The sequence below is a fragment of the Schistocerca americana genome, chromosome 7, assembly GCF_021461395.2.
Source record: "Schistocerca americana isolate TAMUIC-IGC-003095 chromosome 7, iqSchAmer2.1, whole genome shotgun sequence".
Taxonomy (NCBI): domain Eukaryota; kingdom Metazoa; phylum Arthropoda; class Insecta; order Orthoptera; family Acrididae; genus Schistocerca; species Schistocerca americana.
In genome coordinates this window covers 470,909,753-470,930,159 of record NC_060125.1, presented here as the reverse complement: position 1 = coordinate 470,930,159, position 20,407 = coordinate 470,909,753, and the positions used below count along the sequence as shown (strand labels likewise).

At 44.1% G+C, this 20,407-nt stretch overlaps 1 protein-coding gene across 1 annotated transcript in view; it reads right to left on the bottom strand.

Moving 5' to 3' along the window:
* The window catches only part of LOC124621908 (dihydropyrimidinase-like), a 262,444-nt gene extending 243,495 nt beyond the window's left edge, over positions 1-18,949 (bottom strand). The window contains exon 1 of the mRNA XM_047147407.1: positions 18,828-18,949. The gene's annotated coding sequence lies outside the window, so the exon portion shown is untranslated. The remainder of the gene's footprint in view (positions 1-18,827) is intronic.
* Between the last annotated feature and the right edge of the window lie 1,458 nt (positions 18,950-20,407).

Below are 20,407 nucleotides of genomic sequence, written 5' to 3'. Positions count from 1 at the left end.
CGGCCAGTTATCTGCATTGGTCTGCAGCTCGTTATCTGTGGAAAAATTTTGTCTTCATAGCCAGCGGTTCTTGTGAGCAGAGGTGAGACTCAGGGGGAGCCAATTACGGACTGTATTGTGGATGATCAAACACTTCTCACCGGAAACGCTGCAGGAGCGTCTTCATTGCCCCTGCAGTGTGCGGCTGAAAATTGGCATGAAGAAGGAACTGCTCGACAGTTGTGTTATGTGGGCTGCATGACACAGGCGAAATCTCTAACCAGGCCCTCATACTTGGCGGGAGACGCTATTCCCTACGCATCTTGACGTGCTCACTGTTCACTCAAAACTGAAAAGAGCGACGCGACACGATCGGCGGGCAAACTAGAGACTCTGCCCAACGCATCTGTGCAAAGATTTACTGGATTTTCCCAGTGGTTTCCATTTCGCGATCAATCGGAACTTAATTTCTGGACAATCCTCGTATACATCACTGCCGGCCGGGGTGGCCGAGCGGTTCTAGGCGCTACAGTCTGGATACGCGTGACCGCTGCGGTCGCAGGTTCGAATCCTGCCTCGGGCATGGATGTGTGTGATGTCCTTAGGTTAGTTAGGTTTAAGTCGTTCTGAGTTCTAGTGGACTGATGACCTCAGAAGTTAAGTCCCATAGTGGTCAGAGCCATTTGAACCACTTTTATACATCATTACGCACAATTAATTTCATTATACAAGCATTTGGATGTAATCAAGTCAGTTCATGTTCAGTGTTATTCTCTGTTGGTGTAATAAATTCATAGTTACTAAAAATCTCATGCGTTATTTCAGAAGATATTTTTACCTTGTTCATTTATTCATTTCATTCATTAATGTGGGACGTGATAGGATGGCGGAATATTACACACTATGAAAACTTCAGTTTCCCTGGTAAGGCCTACAGTCAGACATTTGCGTGTAAACTTCCTGTGACGCGACATTCCACAGTAGGGTAACTGAAGGGTGGTTCCGCGCTGCAGGATTTTCCAGGGCCAAAATTCTGTAGAGGTACCCCACATACCTTCCACCAAAACAGACGCGTTGTAACTTTAGAAACAATCTGTTTTTTTATTATCTGTAATCACAGACACATACAGAAGTGGCGTACGCAATAGCGAAACTCGGTGTAGAAAGAGAACGCCCACTGGGACGTAGTGTGATGTACCTGGGATGAGCCTGCGACGCCCCCGCAAGCGTATTCCGTTTTGCCAGGTCGGCGATCTTCCGTGCCAGGCACACATAGCGCGCGGCTTGCCTGACTAGGCGGAGTATCCCTCCAAAATTAAACGCCGGCTCACTGGTTATGCCCTTGAGGAAACGCCCAAACTGCGGAGCGCGCTCCGAGAAATGTGTTGCCGCCCCTAAGTGAAACTCCGCAGAGAGGACCCTATACTTCCGTCTCAGCTTTTTGCGGCGTACCCTATCTGATCAAAAGTATCCAGACGCCTGTTGGTGGACATTAAACTATTAGTGCCCACATTAATGGTGCATAGGACAGGAGCGGACTTTTATTGAGTTTGTGGACAAGAATGAACTTCTGCAATCTCATTGCGCTAGTTTAAGGATTGTTGAACATCTGTTTTTTTTTTCTTTATTGCATTTCGATCCTCCCTCCGAGAGGGGGGGCGGGCAGCAGCGTAATATGCTGCTCTACAGCCTACAGAAAAGTTAAAAAACATAATGCGAATATAAACAAACAAGAAAAACAGGCGATAACCCGGTGACATTGTAAAAAAAAAACCTGTAAAATGGCAAAAAGTTATGGAATTTAAAATATAAAAACACTGCAGTGACGATGCGGATGAAGATACTCAGTAAGTAGACTGGCACAATTAAAAAAAAAGTACACGGTGACAGTCTGGTTTATGTTCGCACGAGAAACGCAACTAGCGACAGTATGGTGGCTGTTCGCAACACTGACAGGGGGTGCACAACGCTGAATGCTCACGGAAAACAGCACTGTAGAGGCGACACGGCGGCGGATGAGGCGGGGGGTGGGGGTGGGGGAGGGGGGGGAGGGGGAGGACCCGGACCTATGAGGGGGAAAAGGGAGGGAGGAGAGGAAAAGAAAGAAAGGGGAAGCCGATGGAGGGAGGGGACATAGCAAAGGGAGGGAGGCGACTGGCCGAATGAGAGAAGGAGTGGGAAAGGCAGTGGAGGGGAGAGCATTGAACATCTGTTCTTTCACTCTTGTGTTACTATTTCTAAGAAGCAAAAAATGGCTCTGAGCACTATGGGACTTAACTTCTGAGGTCATCAGTCCCCCAGGACTTAGAACTGCTTAAACCTAACTGACCTAAGGACATCACACACACACACACACACACATGCCCGAGGCAGAATTCGAACCTGCGACCGTAGCGGTCGCGCGGTTCCAGACTGTAGCGCCTAGAACCGCTCGGCCACATCGGCCGCCTCTGAGAAGCAGTCCACTGGTTGGAACAATTGGCAATACAATGTAAACATTTTTTCCTACAGCGAGGACCTCATCACACCATCAGTTTAGAGCAAGTATAACAATTAAAATATTTTATCTTTCAAGTTTGAAAGCTCTAAATACACGTCTAGTCAGGGTAACGTGACCACCACGTATGTTCAATGACTACGTGCAACTCACAGACGGCTGGTGGGAGCACTAGCAGTGGTCGGTATATGAAACGTGTCGGGGAACGCGGAAAACAATGCAGTTGTTGTAATGCGGAAACGGAGCGATTTATCTGACGTCCAATAGGGCACGATCATTGCCCTTCGCGCCAGGGGTGGAAACATTTCCGAAACGAATAAGTCTGTAAGCTGTTCGCTGTCACCATGGTTAAAGTATACCGTGCGTGGCAAAATGGTGCTATGCAAAACCGGGGTTGAGGCAAATGTGGTGCACCACGGGCCAAAGGTAAAAGATAACCTGCGGAATAGCGATGATGTGCTAGACGGCATAGCCTACGCAGACGATCTCCTCCTGCTGGTTGGCGGTCGTAGCCGCGAAGCGTTGGAACCTAAAATTGAAAGCTCCATTTCCATTCTAACCACATGGTGTCACGATACCACAATGACGATATCACCTAGCAAGTCCACATACTTGCTACTCAAGGGACAATTAATCAGGAATCCAACTGTAAGAATAGACGGCTCGCCAGTTCTTCGGAGCCGTGAGGCCCTATTCCTAGGCGTAGTCATCGATGAGAAGTGGAGCTATACATCACATACGAGGTGTGGCTAGAAAAAAACCGGATTAGTGCTGGTGAAACAATAAAACGAATGCAATAAGGCTGAAAGTCGCGTGGCCTGTCACGTGACTCTCGCTCCGCCTACTGCTCGAGTTTCATCTGCCTCCTGCACTCAGTCTGCCCGTGGCGTCTGTTTTAAGTAGTTGACGTTTTGTCTGTGCGTCGGAAAATGTTGAGTGTACAGAAAGAACAGCGTGTTAACATCAAATTTTGTTTCAAACTAGGAAAATCTGCAAGTGAAACGTTTGTAATGTTACAACAAGTGTACGGCGATGATTGTTTATCGCGAACACAAGCGTTTGAGTGGTTTAAACGATTTAAAGATGGCCGCGAAGACACCAGTGATGACACTCGCACTGGCAGACCATTGTCAGCAAAAACTGATGCAAACATTGAAAAAATCGGTAAACTTGTTCGACAAGATCGCCGTTTAACAATCAGAGCAGTGTCTGAGTTAACAGGAGTTGACAAGGAAAGTGTTAGGCAGATTCTTCATGAAAGTTTCAACATGAACAAAGTGTGTTCAAAAATGGTTCCAAAGTGTCTCACAATTGAACAGAAGGAACGCCGAAGAATGATTTGTTCTGACATCCTGGAAAACATTGAAAGTGATCCCACCTTCTTACAAAATGTTATTACTTGCGATGAATCGTGGTTTTTTACTTACCATCCCGAAACTAAACGCCAATCGATGCATTGGAAAACTCCTGGTTCTCCACGACAAAAAAAAGCACGAATGTCAAAATCGAAATTCAAGGAAATGGTGATTGTTTTTTTTTTGACATCAAAGGGATTGTGCACATTGGTTGGGTACCAGAGGGACAAACAGTGAATCAGCATTACTACATTAGCGTCCTGGCTACCCTACGTGAGCGAGTACGGAGAAAACGGAACGATTTGTGGAGAAAAAAGTCATGGATCCTTCACCAAGACAATGCCCCAGCTCACAGTGCGTTGTCAGTGAAGACGTTTTTAGCAAAACACAACATTCCCATCTTAGATCATCCACCCTACTCACCTGATTTGGCCCCCTGTGACTTTTTTCTTTTCCCTAAAGTCAAGTCAGCTTTGAAAGGAACTAGATTTGAGACTGTTGAAGCAGTAAAAGAAAAAGCGACGGAAGTAATGTTTGGACTTACCGAAAATGATCTGCAGCATTGCTATGAACAGTGGAAAATTTGTATGGAGCGGTGTAGAGACCGAGGAGGAGAGTACATTGAAGGAGATAACATGAAATTGTAAATAATTGTAAATAAATGTTTTTTCCAGCATCAGTCCGGTTTTTTTCTAGCCGCACCTCGTATTGACACAGTGACGCAGAGAACCCAGGAAACATTAAAAAACTTGATTGGGATTGGACATATGTGATTTCATTTGCCACCCGACCTAATAAAACTGTACCATAACAGAATTTTGACATCAGTTGTAGGATATGGGTCACGAGCCTGGGCTCACAGGCTCACGAGAGTCATGCCCGCCATGGCCGTTAGGAGAGTGCAACGGAATATCCTGCGTTTTGTAGGGGTATACAGGACAACACCAGGTGGGACGCTACTAGTACTAATGGGGCTTTGTCCCCTGGATATCAAAATCAAGGAACTGGCTGCATGGTATTGGGTTAAAAAGGAAAAAAGGGATAAAGTAGTTGAATTCATGGGGACACACTTGGGAAGTAAATCTGAAATTAAAGATAGGGGGGAGGGGGGGAGAAGCTATGGCAGGAGCAATGGGATAATGACGGAACAGGTCGTCGAAGTATTAAAAGAATACTTAAGGAACAGTCAGTAATAGATTAAACCAGATTTAAACCCGATCAGACTCTGTGCACCTGTCCCTTTCCGCCGGGACGTGAACTTGGCCAGCCGCTTCACACCTGGGATCCGCCACGTCTACGACTAGGAGGAGGGTGCACACTCAGATCGAATTGGACACACACCGGATTTGACAGTAGGATAAGAATTAGGTTAAGACGTAGGATAAGTTAGGATAACACCATTAGTATGAAACTGCAGCGACTCAAACATCTTGGGCCAGCCCGGTGACAGGGGCATGCCTACTGGGGTTAGCTCGGTGGGCACGGCCAAAAAAGTAGGTTTATAATACGCTGGCACGCATGTAACGCTGCAGGTAGAGTAGATTAATTAGTAGAACTAACACCAGTGGGACTTGGAAAGCCCATAGTGGAAGTAAAACGACTAACACTCGTAGTAACTAATTAAAAATGCTGCAGTACTTGTAATCATTAGTATAAATTAGGACACACTAATGTATTAGGTGATGGGTTATCATGTATCATGTTGTTGTTGAAACGAAGGCTAGAGAGATATATTCTGGCGAATTGAAGTGCACCTGTTGAGCAACTGACTGCCTAGACGCGCCACTAGGCTACCGACAGTATCCCCTCAGCGACCGTTCAGCGAAGGTCGCTGCCTATGAGCTTCTGCAGCAGGCAGTTTGTTCATGCATTGCTATTCATCGGCGACGAAGGCTGGAATTTGCACGCCAGTACGGCAACTGGATGATCACTGAGTGGCGAGGTAGGTTTTTCAGATGAATCACATCTTATGCTCCATCAGACCGTTGGAGTGTACGGCCTGAAACGTCTGAAAGCAAAGGATCCAAGATGGAGGAGGGATCGTGACGGCCTGCAGAGTATTTTCGTGGCGTTCCTTGTGTGATTCCGTCATTATGGAAGGCACAGTGGATCAACATAAGTATGGACCAGTACCTGGGGACCATGTCCACACCGACATACTGTTTGTTTTTCCTCGGTACGATGGCATCTACCAGCAGGACAATGCAACGTGTCCCACGGATCGCAGAGTACGAGCCTGATTCGAAGAGCGTAGTTTGCCGTACTCCTCTGGCCACCAAACTTCCCGGATTTAAACCCAAATGAGAATCCGTAGGACCACCTCGATCGGGCTCTCCGGTCATGGATTCTCAACTGAGAAACCTAGTGCAGCTGGCATGGCTCCACATCCCTGTTCCAGAACCTCATTGTCTTCCTTTCTACACGCCTCATGGCGGTCCGCGCTGCAGAAGGTCGTTTTGCAGGCTTTTGACAGGTACTCTCCTTAATTTCACTGAACAGTGTACTTCCGTAAAAAACTAACAATCACACAATATTTATTGAAATTTATGTAACGTTATTTGTATCGCAGAGACACGTCAAACATGAAAGTAACGCTAAGCACTAACGAGGGACCGCGCGAGGTAGGCGTGCGGTCTAGGGCGCCTTGTTACGGTTCGCGCCGCTGCTCCCGTCGGAGGTTCGAGTCCTCCGTCGGGCATGGGTGTGTGTGTTGTCTTTAGCGTAAGTTGTACTGAGTATTGTGCAAGCTTAGGGACCGATGACCTCAGCAGTTTGGTCCCACAGGACTTATCACAAATTTCCATTTCCATATCCACTAATGAGAGCATTTTAATAATATTTACTTTCATTTTGATAACTTGTTTACAAGTTTTAATTTATTAAATGTTGCTCAAAGGGCAAGATGTTGAGGGCAGTGGGACTGTGGGAGAAAACTGTATCCCGCAAAATTGTCTCATTCCAAAGAAAAAACCAAGTCAGGAATAAATACGGATTGACTTTCACTATCACTGGAAGTCATTACAAATTTATCACTGCATAGAATCAATTAACTAGAATTTTCTTTTCAAAACTATAGTCGCTGTGCATTACGTAATACAAAAATCGGTCAAAATTATTAATTGATTATATTTTGTTGTGTGAGTGCGTGAGAATGATTGAGAGAGTGTGTGTAGGCCGTATTTTAAAACGTAATATGTCATTTTTCATAAAACTTTGTACAAATAGACCGTGGGAAAGTTATGGTGCAACCATGATTCAGATGACGTATGTCGGTGTGAGCTTCATCTACATCTACATCTACATTTATACTCCGCAAGCCACCCAACGGTGTGTGGCGGAGGGCACTTTACGTGCCACTGTCATTACCTCCCTTTCCTGTTCCAGTCGCGTATGGTTCGCGCGAAGAACGACTGTCTGAAAGCCTCCGTGCGCGCTCTAATCTCTCTAATTTTACATTCGTGATCTCCTCGGGAGGTATAAGTAGGGGGAAGCAATATATTCGATACCTCATCCAGAAACGCACCCTCTCGAAACCTGGCGAGCAAGCTACACCGCGATGCAGAGCGCCTCTCTTGCAGAGTCTGCTACTTGAGTTTATTAAACATCTCCGTAACACTATCACGGTTACCAAATAACCCTGTGACGAAACGCGCCGCTCTTCTTTGGATCTTCTCTATCTCCTCCGTCAGACCGATCTGGTACGGATCCCACACTGATGAGCAATACTCAAGTGTTTTGTAAGCCACCTCCTTTGTTGATGGACTAAATTTTCTAAGCACTCTCCCAATGAATCTCAACCTGTTACCCGCCATACCAACAATTAATTTTATATGATCATTCCACTTCAAATCGGTCCGCACGCATACTCCCAGATATTTTACAGAAGTAACTGCTACCAGTGTTTGTTCCGCTATCATATAATCATACAATAAAGGATCCTTCTTTCTATGTATTCGCAATACATTACATTTGTCTATGTTAAGGGTCAGTTGCCACTCCCTGCACCAAGTCCCTATCCGCTGCAGATCTTCCTGCATTTCGCTACAATTTTCGAATGCTGCAACTTCTCTGTATACTACAGCATCATCCGCGAAAAGCCGCATGGAACTTCCGACACTATTTAATAGGTTATTTATATACATTGTGAAAAGCAATGGTCCCATAACACTCCCCTGTGGCACGCCAGAGGTTACTTTAACGTCTGTAGACGTCTCTCCATTGATAACAACATGCTGTGTTCTGTTTGCTAAAAACTCTTCAATCCAGCCACACAGCTGGTCTGATATTCCGTAGGCTCTTACTTTGTTTATCAGGCGACAGTGCGGAACTGTATCGAACGCCTTCCGGAAGTCAAGAAAAATAGCATCTACCTGGGAGCCTGTATCTAATATTTTCTGGGTCTCATGAACAAATAAAGCGAGTTGGACAAATAAAGCGAGTAAAGATGATGGAGGTACTTTTCATTCTGCCATTGAAAACAAGAATGATTTTTTTCTGAGTAAATTGCATGACAATTCGGTAGTTACTGCGTTATCAAATGCAGCTAGTGTTAACCCAGTAACTAATGTTAAGACATAGTCGCAGCTGTCAACGAAACACATCGATATTTCGAAGTTCCTCGACCCATCGTCCTGACAGAACACAACAAGAACATGGTGGAACTGATCGAATTCAGGAAATATTAGGGGGCTCTTTTCTGCTGTTTATTGGATGTCACTGTTCACAGTGTCTGGATATCCTACCGCAAAAGTGGAAATACAGTCTACCTTTAAAATTTTAGAATAGAAATTGTGCAGATACATTTTGACAACGTAGGTGATGCCACCGAAAAGGCTGAACGAACCTTGCGCTCCAGTATTGTAGCTGATGAACTGTGGTTTGACGGAATGACACATCTGAGTATGAAAATACGAGAGCTCAAAGAAGACGGTGTGTTGGAATAAACTGTAATAAGACATCAGCACGTTCCCTGTGCAAGAAATGTAGTATGGAAGTACGTGCTGAGTGCTTTGCTCTTTGTTACGCAAAGTAATTTTTTCTTTGTTTGCAATCTCTACTCACGTTTAATTTATTTATTTCTGTACAAAAAGATTTAACCATTTCATATAAATGTATGTTTCGGAAATGGAAATTTGTGGCAAAGTCTTATGGGACCAAATTGCTGAGGTCATCGGTCCCTAAGCTTCTGCACTAATTAATCTAACTGAAACTAACTTACAATAAAGACAACACGCACATCCATCCCAGGGAGGACTCGAACCTCCGACGGGGGGAGCCCCGCGGACCGTGACAAGGCGCCCCAGACCGCGCGGCTACCCCGCGCGGTTCTTTTCACTAAACGCTTCTTTCTCGCTGTAACAAACAAGGTAAAAGTAATAAATGTAAAAAGATTAACAAAATCGAGTCGCAACCTGCGAGTAGGCTTTTCTCCAGTTCGGAGGGTGAAGAAGACAGCCTACATACCCAGGCGCAACAAGTTGGCCAGCAACTTCTAAAAGCATCGTGCAAAAGGCGCAAACAACGCGGAACTATGTTTCACGCCACGAATGACGTGAAACAATTAGTACGGAGGTGTGGTATTACTCCGCACTAGGACAGAATTCGCGGTTCGCGGATTAACCGCCAGTGTACGCCAAGGAAAGTTCTTGCGGGGTGTCTTCGAGAGACTGCCAAAGATTTCCAGTTCCTGTCGCCCTACAGTACTAATGAGACAGCCTTTCTACATCTGATACACATACATACTCCGCAAAACATCTTACGTTGATGGGGAAAGGTGCTTCGTGTACCATTGACAGTACTTCCTTTTCCTGTTCCAGTCGCGAATGGTTCGCGGTAGGACTGTTGATATTTTCAAAAATAACCGGAGTCCTACCATCGATATTTAATGATATCGCAATTGGCGTCCGAACGTCGAAAAAGGTATCGGTGTAGCGACGGAAAAAATATCGACGTACCGACCTACAAAAAAATCGGCTGTACATTGTAAATATACGAAGTATTGCCGGTTTTAGAACTATATATTTAAGTATTGATTTATTATTGCATATTCTTACATCAACAAGCTAGCTGCCTGCTTATCCCCCTTAGAGGAAGAATTGAAAGGAAAACGATGCATGTTCACGACTGGTGATAACTACTTTGCTAATAGCGGTAATTGCACGTAAGAGGCACAATAAAAGTTGTCCGACGGGCCCATCGTTCGATTTCATCACATATCGGATTTGTTCGGAACACTTTATGTCGACTTCCCTGTTTTTTAATTTCTGCAAACGCAAGCTACCTAACAGTTGTAGTGTCAAAATAGCGTGGAGAAGTTAAACGTTGCAGTTTCGGTCAGCGGCGCCTAGCGCCGATAGCGTCAGCATTTCCTCTCATATATCTCTACCCACCGCAAAGACCAATCTTGTCATTATATGGTTGTTCGTCATTTTCAGCAACTCTTTTTGAAGAATGCCGATGAGAAGTAAATAGCACACTGTCACCCCGCCAGCCCCCCGTCCCAGTGCAGTCGGACTTCTTCGTGCCACCTATACTTGCTTCACACAGTCAAAGAGAAAGACTGGACGTGATCAAAGCTCAAAAAGTCGGAAGGCTCCTTCACTGTTCTCCTACAACTTCAAAAGAACAGTTTCAAATATTTACCGAAAATTGCGAAAAATGTAAGATAAAATAAAAGTATCGGCACTCGATAATTCCATTTTGGCGTCTATATATAGGAAACGGAATATCTCCAATATGTATCGATACTTCATGAGTAAAATGTCGATATATCGATATTCTTTCGACAACCATAGATTGCGGTAGCAACGAGTGCTGATAAGCCACCGTATGCGCTCATGTCTCTAATTGTACCTTCGTCGTCTATTCGTTAGATAAATGTAGGAGAAAGCAAATATGTTGGTTGACTCTACTTGGAACAGTTTGTATTCTTGAGGGTCCGTAGTGCGAGCGCGATATATGTCTTGCAAAGGCGTTATAAGTAGAGAAATGAAGCTTTCTGCTACGTTTGAAGTACTGTTTGCGAGAGGCCTATTTCGGCTACAGTGCCAATTTCTAGCTGCCGGCGACTGACGCATGGGTTCGTTAATCTTTCATTCTGTTCTTACGTATGTCTATTGACAATATTGGGCGATTATACAACGGTACTAGCTGTTTTGACGTCCACAAAACATCGATTGGCGTTGATTGTTATGTCTTATAGGCGGCGTAATTATATGATTGTGGCAGCTACACTGCCAAAACTCGATCGATGATGTTGTTGCAGATGAAATTTTTTTAGCTATGGCCTTTTTGTTCTGTTTACTAGTATTTGTACTTTTTACAGCCTTATTTGACAGAACACCAACGATGTTATACGCTATAATTTTGTTTTAATTTATTAATTTATGAGTTTCTATGTATGAGAGCTATTCGGAAAGTAATATCCAATCGGTCGAGAAATGAAAACCCCAGTGAAAATAAAAAAATATTTTATTTGCAACAGTTTTCTACACCGTCTGCTACTTTTCTACGTAGTGTAACAACCCATTTATAGAACCCTTAATGAGCAGCCTTTTGTTGCAAAAAGAAATAGAAAAACCAGTCATCCTGACAGAGATGACAGCTTCTGACAACAAAATTTACACTGTTGACAGTTTTATTAACAATAATGTTATGTAAATACTAATGCTTATCATAAAGAAAGGACTGAATGAAAGACTACCATATAATACGAAACAGAAACTTTAAAGAAAGAATTCAAAAAATTATTATTTACGAAGGTTAAATCCCAGACCATAAATTGACCAAAGATAACATTTATCCTAGAAGAGAGTTGTAGCCGTATCGAGCTGTAAGTTAGTTGTGACTACGATGTAACTCGGCAATGGGGATGTTAACTTCACTTCTCTCTTGTACTCTTGCAATAGTAGTACGCATGTTAACCACTACTAGATTGTTTTAAAACCGATATGTAGTTTAAACGTTTTACGGTTGGAGGTATTGGTGAGAAGTCGGACTGAAGTAAAATCGTCTTTACCATTTAGACAGATAATGGGATAGTTGATATATGTGACAGAAAAATATCTCGTGTGATTGCTGACTTGTGATGGGACTTAGCATTCGTGACACTTAATAGTCACGAACATCAAACGACATAGAAAGAGACTGATCGCCGACATAAACTCAGTTATTAGACTTGAGTAGGCAGCAGATAAACGCAATCACGAAGAACTTACAATTGCGCCGTGTTGTCAGAAGCTATCGTCAAAGTCAGAATTTCTGATGCTAACAGACGCAGTTCCCTGAATGACAAATCGGTGTGTGTGCTCAGTGTAGGGACAAATAATTACGAAGAACGATAAGTTTTAATTCAACTTTAATTCGTCGTGTCGCATACATCAATTAATGGACATTTAAAGTGTATTTGTGGAATTAACTGATTCTTCGGATAACATAAAAGTGTAAAGTGGTTTAGTGACAATTTAACTGTAAACAGAAATAAGTTTACACCAAAATACGATGCATTCTGAACATTGCTCAACGGCATGTTATCTCTGAAATTAGGTCGTGTAGTTGTTGAATAAGCGACGTAGCGACACCTTCACGACGGAATAATAATTAACAACTCAATATCCTCGCAAAAATCATGATGTGTCATCGGCTTAGGTGATGCATTGATGATTCAAGACATTATATTTTCAACGTTTGAACGTTTTCTCAAACCGGTCATAAGAACTACAGTCAGCAAGTTCGCGTAAACTGAAAAGTCTGTCGCGAACACCCAAAGGACTTTTGGTTATCATTTCAGATCAAGGGAGTCAGCGCGTTATCGAGTGGTGCAGTCTCTATATTTATAAGTTGAGGTGTCAAAACGTTGTCTTCATAGCCAGTGGTTTGTGTGAGCAGGGGGAGCCAAGTCGGCCCTGTGGTCTATGACTAAACACTTCCCATTTGAAACGCTGCGGAGGCGTCGTTACCCCTGCAGTGTGCCGCCGAGAATTTTCAAGACGAAGGAAATTAATAACAGGTACGTTATGTGGGGTTGCATGAAATCAGGAGAAACCTCGCAAAGGGCATCAATACTTGGCAGGAGACACTACTGGTCTCCGTATCTTTACGTGCTCACTAAACATGCGTCATGTGACTAGGGCCTCCCGTTGGGTAGACCGTTCGCCGGATGCAAGTCTTTCGATTTGACGCCACTTCGGCGACTTGCGCGTCGATGGGGATGAAATGATGATGGTTAGGACAACACAACACCCAGTCCCTGAGCAGAGAAAAATCTCCGACCCAGCCGGGAATCGAACCCGGGCACTTAGGATTGACATTCTGTCGCGGTGACCACTCAGCTACCGGGGGCGGACACGTGCTCACTATGTATTCAGAACTGAAAAGAGTGACACGACGCGATCCACAGGTACGCTAGAGACACTTCACAACACATTTGTGCAAAGCTTCATCTGATTCTCACTGTCGTTCCCATCTTTCCGAACATCTCTCGTATTAGTGATATGATCTCTGCTGTTAATTTTACCTTTGCTTGTAAACTGTTATCTTTTATCTTTATTCAAGATGTTAATCAAATTTTCAATATAGTGTTTGTGTTTACTGACATCTTATAAGTTTTATTGACCTCAAACCACCGCGATTTGCGACTTCAGTGGTGTCAAGCGAGAGCTCATTGGCTGGCAGGGTGGAAGTCTGTTGTGTTTTCTGATGAAAGCTGGTTCTGCCTCGGTGTCAATGCTACTCGTGTGTTGGCTAGAACGAGGCAAGTTGAAGGTCGGCAAACAATCTGTTTGCCTGCTGGACACACTGTACCTACACGTGGAGTTAAGGTCTCAGGTGCGACTCTTAGTTATACCACGCAAATTGATTGCGAAATTACGTCGATCTGGTGATTCAGCCTGTTGTGTTGCCATTCATGAACAGCATTCCAGAGGGTGTTCTCCAGCAGGGCGACGCTCGCCCACGTACCGCTGTTGTTATCCAACATGCTCTACAGAGTGTCGACATATTGCCTTGGCCTGCTCCACCGCCAGATTTATCTCCAATCGACCACATATGAGACATCATCGGACGACAAGTCCAGCGTCATCCACAAACAGCACTAACCGTCCCTGTATTATCAGGTTGCCTTCCATTCAGAAGGCTGTTGCACACAGCGACTGTTATATTGACTTGTAAATTATAGATTGCAGCGATCAGTTGTCCTTTTAAATTTTATTCTGCAGATCTAGATCTACATCTACATCTACATCTACATTGATACTCCGCAAGCCACCCAACGGTGTGTGGCGGAGGGCACTTTACGTGCCACTGTCATTACCTCCCTTTCCTGTTCCAGTCGCGTATGGTTCGCGGGAAGAACGACTGTCTGAAAGCCTCCGTGCGCGCTCTAATCTCTCTAATTTGACATTCGTGATCTCCTCGGGAGGTATAAGTAGGGGGAAGCAATATATTCGATACCTCATCCAGAAACGCACCCTCTCGAAACCTGGCGAGCAAGCTACACCGCGATGCAGAGCGCCTCTCTTGCAGAGTCTGCCACTTGAGTTTGCTAAACATCTCCGTCACGCTATCACGGTTACCAAATAACCCTGTGACGAAACGCGCCGCTCTTCTTTGGATCTTCTCTATCTCCTCCGTCAACCCGACCTGGTACGGATCCCACACTGATGAGCAATACTCAAGTATAGGTCGAACGAGTGTTTTGTAAGCCACCTCCTTTGTTGATGGACTACATTTTCTAAGCACTCTCCCAATGAATCTCAACCTGGTACCCGCCTTACCAACAATTAATTTTATATGATCATTCCACTTCAAATCGTTCCGTACGCATACTCCCAGATATTTTACAGAAGTAACTGCTACCAGTGTTTGTTCCGCTATCATATAATCATACAATAAAGGATCCTTCTTTCTATGTATTCGCAATACATTACATTTGTCTATGTTAAGGGTCAATTGCCACTCCCTGCACCAAGTGCCTATCCGCTGCAGATCTTCCTGTATTTCGCTACAATTTTCTAATGCAGCAACTTCTCTGTATACTACAGCATCTCGGCTAGAAGCCGGCCATTCTCAACGCACTGTTATTTTCGCTCAATGCATGTAATGCCTGTTGGTCGGGCTTCATCCACAGTTCATTGAATACTACTCAGTTCATTGAATACTACTCAGTTCATTGAATACTACTCAGTTCATTGAATACTACTCAGTAGTATTCAATGAACTGTGGATGAAACCCGACCAACAGGCATTACATGCATTGACCGAAAATAACAGTGCATTGAGAATGGCTAGCTTCTAGCCGAAATCTAGATCTGCACAATAAAATTTAAAAAGGCAACTGATCACTGCAATCTATAATTTACAGGTCCCTGTATTGACCGACCATGTGCAACAGGCATGGAACTGCATCCCACAAACTGACATCCGGCAAGGCAGTGTCTGAGTCCGCGGGTGGCAACTGAAAGGATGAGGAAACACAAGCAGCATTGTAAAGTACAAACTTTGAGAGCAACACTCCAAGCGAGAAAACAGCCTTGCTGGAGCTTACCCGAGGATGGCGATGAGCGACATCGAATTGGAGTCCCAGCGATGTGGCTGATAACTCCGCTGGATACAAAAAAATGGATTTTTAAAGGGTTGTAGTGGCTCACTATTTCTCCCTATCTACAGTTGCCCGCCAATCCTGGAGCACTTTATAGGGATTTTCCAATCTGGAGTGGGGTTCTGCACCTGTCTGATGCCTCTGGCCAACGACGCTTATGTCCTTTCCTTCCCACTCTGTACGTGGGGATGTTTCCGGGCTTTACATTAACAGACTCCAAGTTTGGTAGCAACAGCATTCAGCTGACAGCTAAAAGTCACTCCACATTCTGTTACGGCTAGCATCGACAGTGTTCTATTCACTTGGTCTCGCCCTGAAGCCTCTCACATGAGTGGAGACCGCTATTTTTACAGCAGTTTTACCCATTGCCCCTGCCGGCCGAAGTGGCCGTGCGGTTAAAGGCGCTGCAGTCTGGAACCGCAAGACCGCTACGGTCGCAGGTTCGAATCCTGCCTCGGGCATGGATGTTTGTGATGTCCTTAGGTTAGTTAGGTTTAACTAGTTCTAAGTTCTAGGGGACTAATGACCTCAGCAGTTGAGTCCCATAGTGCTCAGAGCCATTGCCCCTCTCACTCTAACCTGTGTAATTCCACCGACGTTGCGCTTCTCAGGGCAAGTATCCAGCTTGCTGCGTACGCTAAGACGTGCTTCATCGTGACTGCCTTCTACAGTGACGCCCTGCAAAACCTTCTAGACAGTGAATGTAGTTACCAGTTAATTCTCTGGGACAGCTGCTCAAAGCGTCTGCAATTTGCAACGCTCTAGCTTTACCGATTACTTCCTGTAACATAATCGCTAACACGTTACCTGCTTCTTGCGTTGTATCTCTGATTTTCTATCTTGGAGTGCTCTCGCTGGCTTCCAACAGCTTTAAAGTTAACGATGTATAGCTCAACACGTCGTCAATATATGACACAGCGTGCTGTTAAAACTACAGGCCGAGGAAAAGGCTTCTTCTCGTAGACAGAAGAGATGTATCAGAACTCACGTATCTCTCCGTTTGCATCCCCCTCACCGGTGTGTCTGAACCCTTGGAGAGAGGGGGGGGGGGGAGAGGGGGGGGCTCCACCTCCCCTTCCGTAAGGCTCTGCCTGGTGATTCATGTCCTGACATTCAAACAGCACAAAACAAAAATAGAAGTTCTTAAAGAAACAGCAAGGAGAGTTGGACTCCAAATGACGCTTGAAAAAACAAATTACAACTAGAGAAACAACCTTCCATGTAAAACTGTAAAACCTAAATGTGCGAAAATTGAGAGAGTTTCTCAGTTCAGATACAGAAACTGGCCTGTAAACGATTGGTTGCTAAATTCGTTGTCACAAAAAGGAAACACCTCTCAGTCTTACAAGAGACACATACAAAAAAAAAAGGTCATCTCAAAATACACCAAAAGGGAAGAGCTTACAGGCTTTCAAGAGACATCTACAACCAAAAAATTCATCTCAAAATACATCAAACTGTGACACAAAAACACCGTCATGAAACCAGAGTGAGGGGCTGAGACATTGACGTTAAATAGAAAGTGAGACACTGAAAAAATCCGAAAGGGAGAATGAGAAGTACCAGGAGAATTTTTGGTCCAAATTGTATTAAAAAAGGAACGTACAGTCTGCGAGCAAATAAAGAAACATGTATCAGAATATGAAAAAGCGGAAGCTAAAAATCTTTGAGCAGAGTAAAAGAGTGGAACGAACGACATTAACTAGACAGACTGCGGAATTCTTCTAATCTTGCAGTAAAGCACAAACTGATACAATAAAATTTGTCAGTGCAGTAAAAGAAGACTTTGAAGGAATCAGGAATACTACACAGGGAAGCCGGCCGGAGTAGCCGAGCGGTTCTAGGCGCTACAGTCAGGAACCACGCGACCGCTACGGTCGCAGGTTCGAATCTTGCCTCGGGCATGGATGTGTGTGATGTTAGGTTTAAGTAGTTCTAAGTTCTAGGGGACTGATGACCTCAGAAGTTAAGTCCCATAGTGCTCAGAGCCATTTGAACCATTTTGAACCACACAGGGAAAGCTTGGGCAGGAAACTTGACAACTGGGCAGTTCGCCTGGCAGAAAAATGCAGGAGGACCGGAACAAATTGACACTAACGAGCGGAAGAGAGGCCACACTGAGAGAATGAAAGGGATATGAGTAAAAAAAAAAACTAAATAAAACTCTGAAAATGATCCACGTTGCATATCGCTTGATGCAATAGGGGCCAAACGTAAATAATAAATAAAACACTAGTTACACGCAGCAAATCTGAGTGTGTTCAAGTCATCAGAAGTATCTGAAGATGAAAGTTAGCAGCCATAAAATAAAGTCAGTTGAACAAAATGTTCTCGTGTTGCCTTAAAACCAACAACTCGTGCTGTCTTGTCACAATCCGTCCCACTACCGCACAAGTGGTTTTAAGGGCACCTGCTCGTGAACAGGCAGCATTTTTGTCCCATACTTTCAGAGCCGTTACTTTACATCTATAACACTCAGGATGTTGCTGTTTTATGCCAACACTGAGTGGCATTTTTTTTAAGCAGCAATATACATTGTATTTATTTAGCAACACTAGTTTAATTTCTAAAATATTTTGTTCACACGACGAATTTTGAAGACATATTTAGTTTCCGACACCATTATCTAGGATATCATGCGTATAATATCACTCAGACCGTGCCAGGATTCTCTCATTACCGATATAATTATGTTATGCCTCAAATTATATAGGTTGAAGTATACTACAAATCATTATTGATTGCCGTTCTTAAAGGATACAGTGATTAGGTGAAACAATTTTTTTAATTCCTCAGACATACGTCAAATTATGAGATGTGAGACATGCAATGATTCTATGAATGATGAGAGAAACCTGACACAGTTTGAGGACTCATGATGTCCTAATATTATTCAGTGTTGGAGTAGAACACCGATGTCTTTAAGTATTATATATGAAGATCTACGCACTCTGGAAGTACGGGATGAGAATTCTATCTCTTCACTAGCAGGTCTCTTTAAAGTAAGACAGGACTTTTTTTCTGGAACAGATCACTCTAAGACAAGTACTTTGCGTGTTCAAGTACTCCTGACTGATAATTTAAACACGGACTGCCAAATGATGAAAGTGTCACTCTTGAGTCTACAAGAAGTATAATATTAAAGAGAACTACATAACAAGAAACAAAGTTTCAGGTTCGTTTTCCATCCGGCACCGAGCTTTAACATCGGGCGTTCTATATGTATGATGATTCCAAAGATGACGACTAGCGCAATTTTTTCCACGGTTGTGGTTAGTAAGACTGAGTCCAGTAACGCGTTAACCGTGTAGTTTCATCACGCACAGTCCCTTCCTGCTGTTATTTAGAAGCATGCAGTTGGAGAGAACGCGCCGGCTCCGTTGCGGCGCGCGTGACTTACTTCTATTGCGTCTTGTCGTACGAGAAGCTGTGCTCAGCGCGGTCGATGCTAGCGACTGTTGCCAGGAGAGCCGAAGAGGTGCGCCTCAGATGCGAGCGGCGAACGCACTGCAGAAGGCGCTGGGGATACGGCGCGGAGGAGCTTGCGGGGGCGGCCGCCAGGGGCGCGCCGGGCGCAGAGCAACGAGCCATTTCCCGCCGAGGGAAGCCGTCGCCAGGGCAGTGCGAGAAAGCAATTGTTGCTACTTGTCGTAATGGTCGGCTGCTAACTAGTGATCCATGGTATAAGCGTCCTGTGCACGAGACGCAACGCTCGATAACAGGAGGATCGACAAACGGCGAGAGTCACTTTTTGTGACGCGTATTCGGAAAGAAACAGAGATCTTCACCAATATCATCAGGCCGAGGAAGGGGCGTGGATAGGGTCAGCATATTTCGGAATATAGAAAAAGAGGACACTTTCCTCATTTTAAATTTATTACATAAGAAACGAAAAACTGCATTTTACTTCAAATCATAAAATTAGATTTCACCATTGCAAACGTTTTTACAAATCCAGTTGTCACCCCTAACACATTTAATATATTTCTCTTTTTCCAAGTGGAATACCAAGCCGCTGGCGCCAAGACTTGGTAATGAAACATAGGTTCCTGTACTCTTCCGGGCGAGCTTAGATATATTTCTCGCAATTTATTCGTAAACGTGTATTTGCTACTAGGCATGAGGACAAATTATCAAATTATCTTAAACAAAAGCGAAACAAAGAACAATCAAAACGCATTCTTCAGCTGTCAAAAAAAATCTTAACTTACAAAATAAACAATTTTTCTGTTTTGAGGTTATATTTAGAAAATCACGAACCTTACACAGTAGGATAATTTGCTGGAAAAGGAGTATGTAATTTAAATTTTCGATTTTACACAGAGTACGCGAAGGAACTTACCCCTCTTCTTGCAGCGGTGTACCGTAGGTCTATATAAGAGCGTAGCGTTCCAATGGATTGGAAAAGGGCACAGGTCATCCCCGTTTTCAAGAAGGGACGTCGAACAGATATGCAGAATTATAGACCTATATCTCTAACGTCGATCAGTTGCAGAATTTTGCAACGTGTATTATGTTGGAGTATAATGACTTTTCTGAAGACTGGAAATCTACTCTGTAGGAATCAGCATGGGTTTCGAAAAAGACGATCGTGTGAAACCCAGCACGCGCTATTCGTCCGCAAGACTCAGAGGACCATAGACACGGGTTCCCAGGTAGATGCCGTGTTTCTTTACTTCCGCAAGGCGTTCTATACAGTTGCCCACAGTCGTATAATGAACAAAGTAAGAGCATATGGACTATCAGACGAATTGTGTGATTGGATTGAAGAGTTCCTAGATAACAGAACGCAGCATGCCATTCTCAATGGAGAGAAGTCTTCCGAAGTGTAGCGTTCTCGCTTCCCACGCCCGGGTTCCCGGGTTCCCGGGTTCGATTCCCGGCGGGGTCAGGGATTTTCTCTGCCTCGTGATGACTGGGTGTTGTGTGATGTCCTTAGGTTAGTTAGTTTTAAGTAGTTCTAAGTTCTAGGGGACTGAT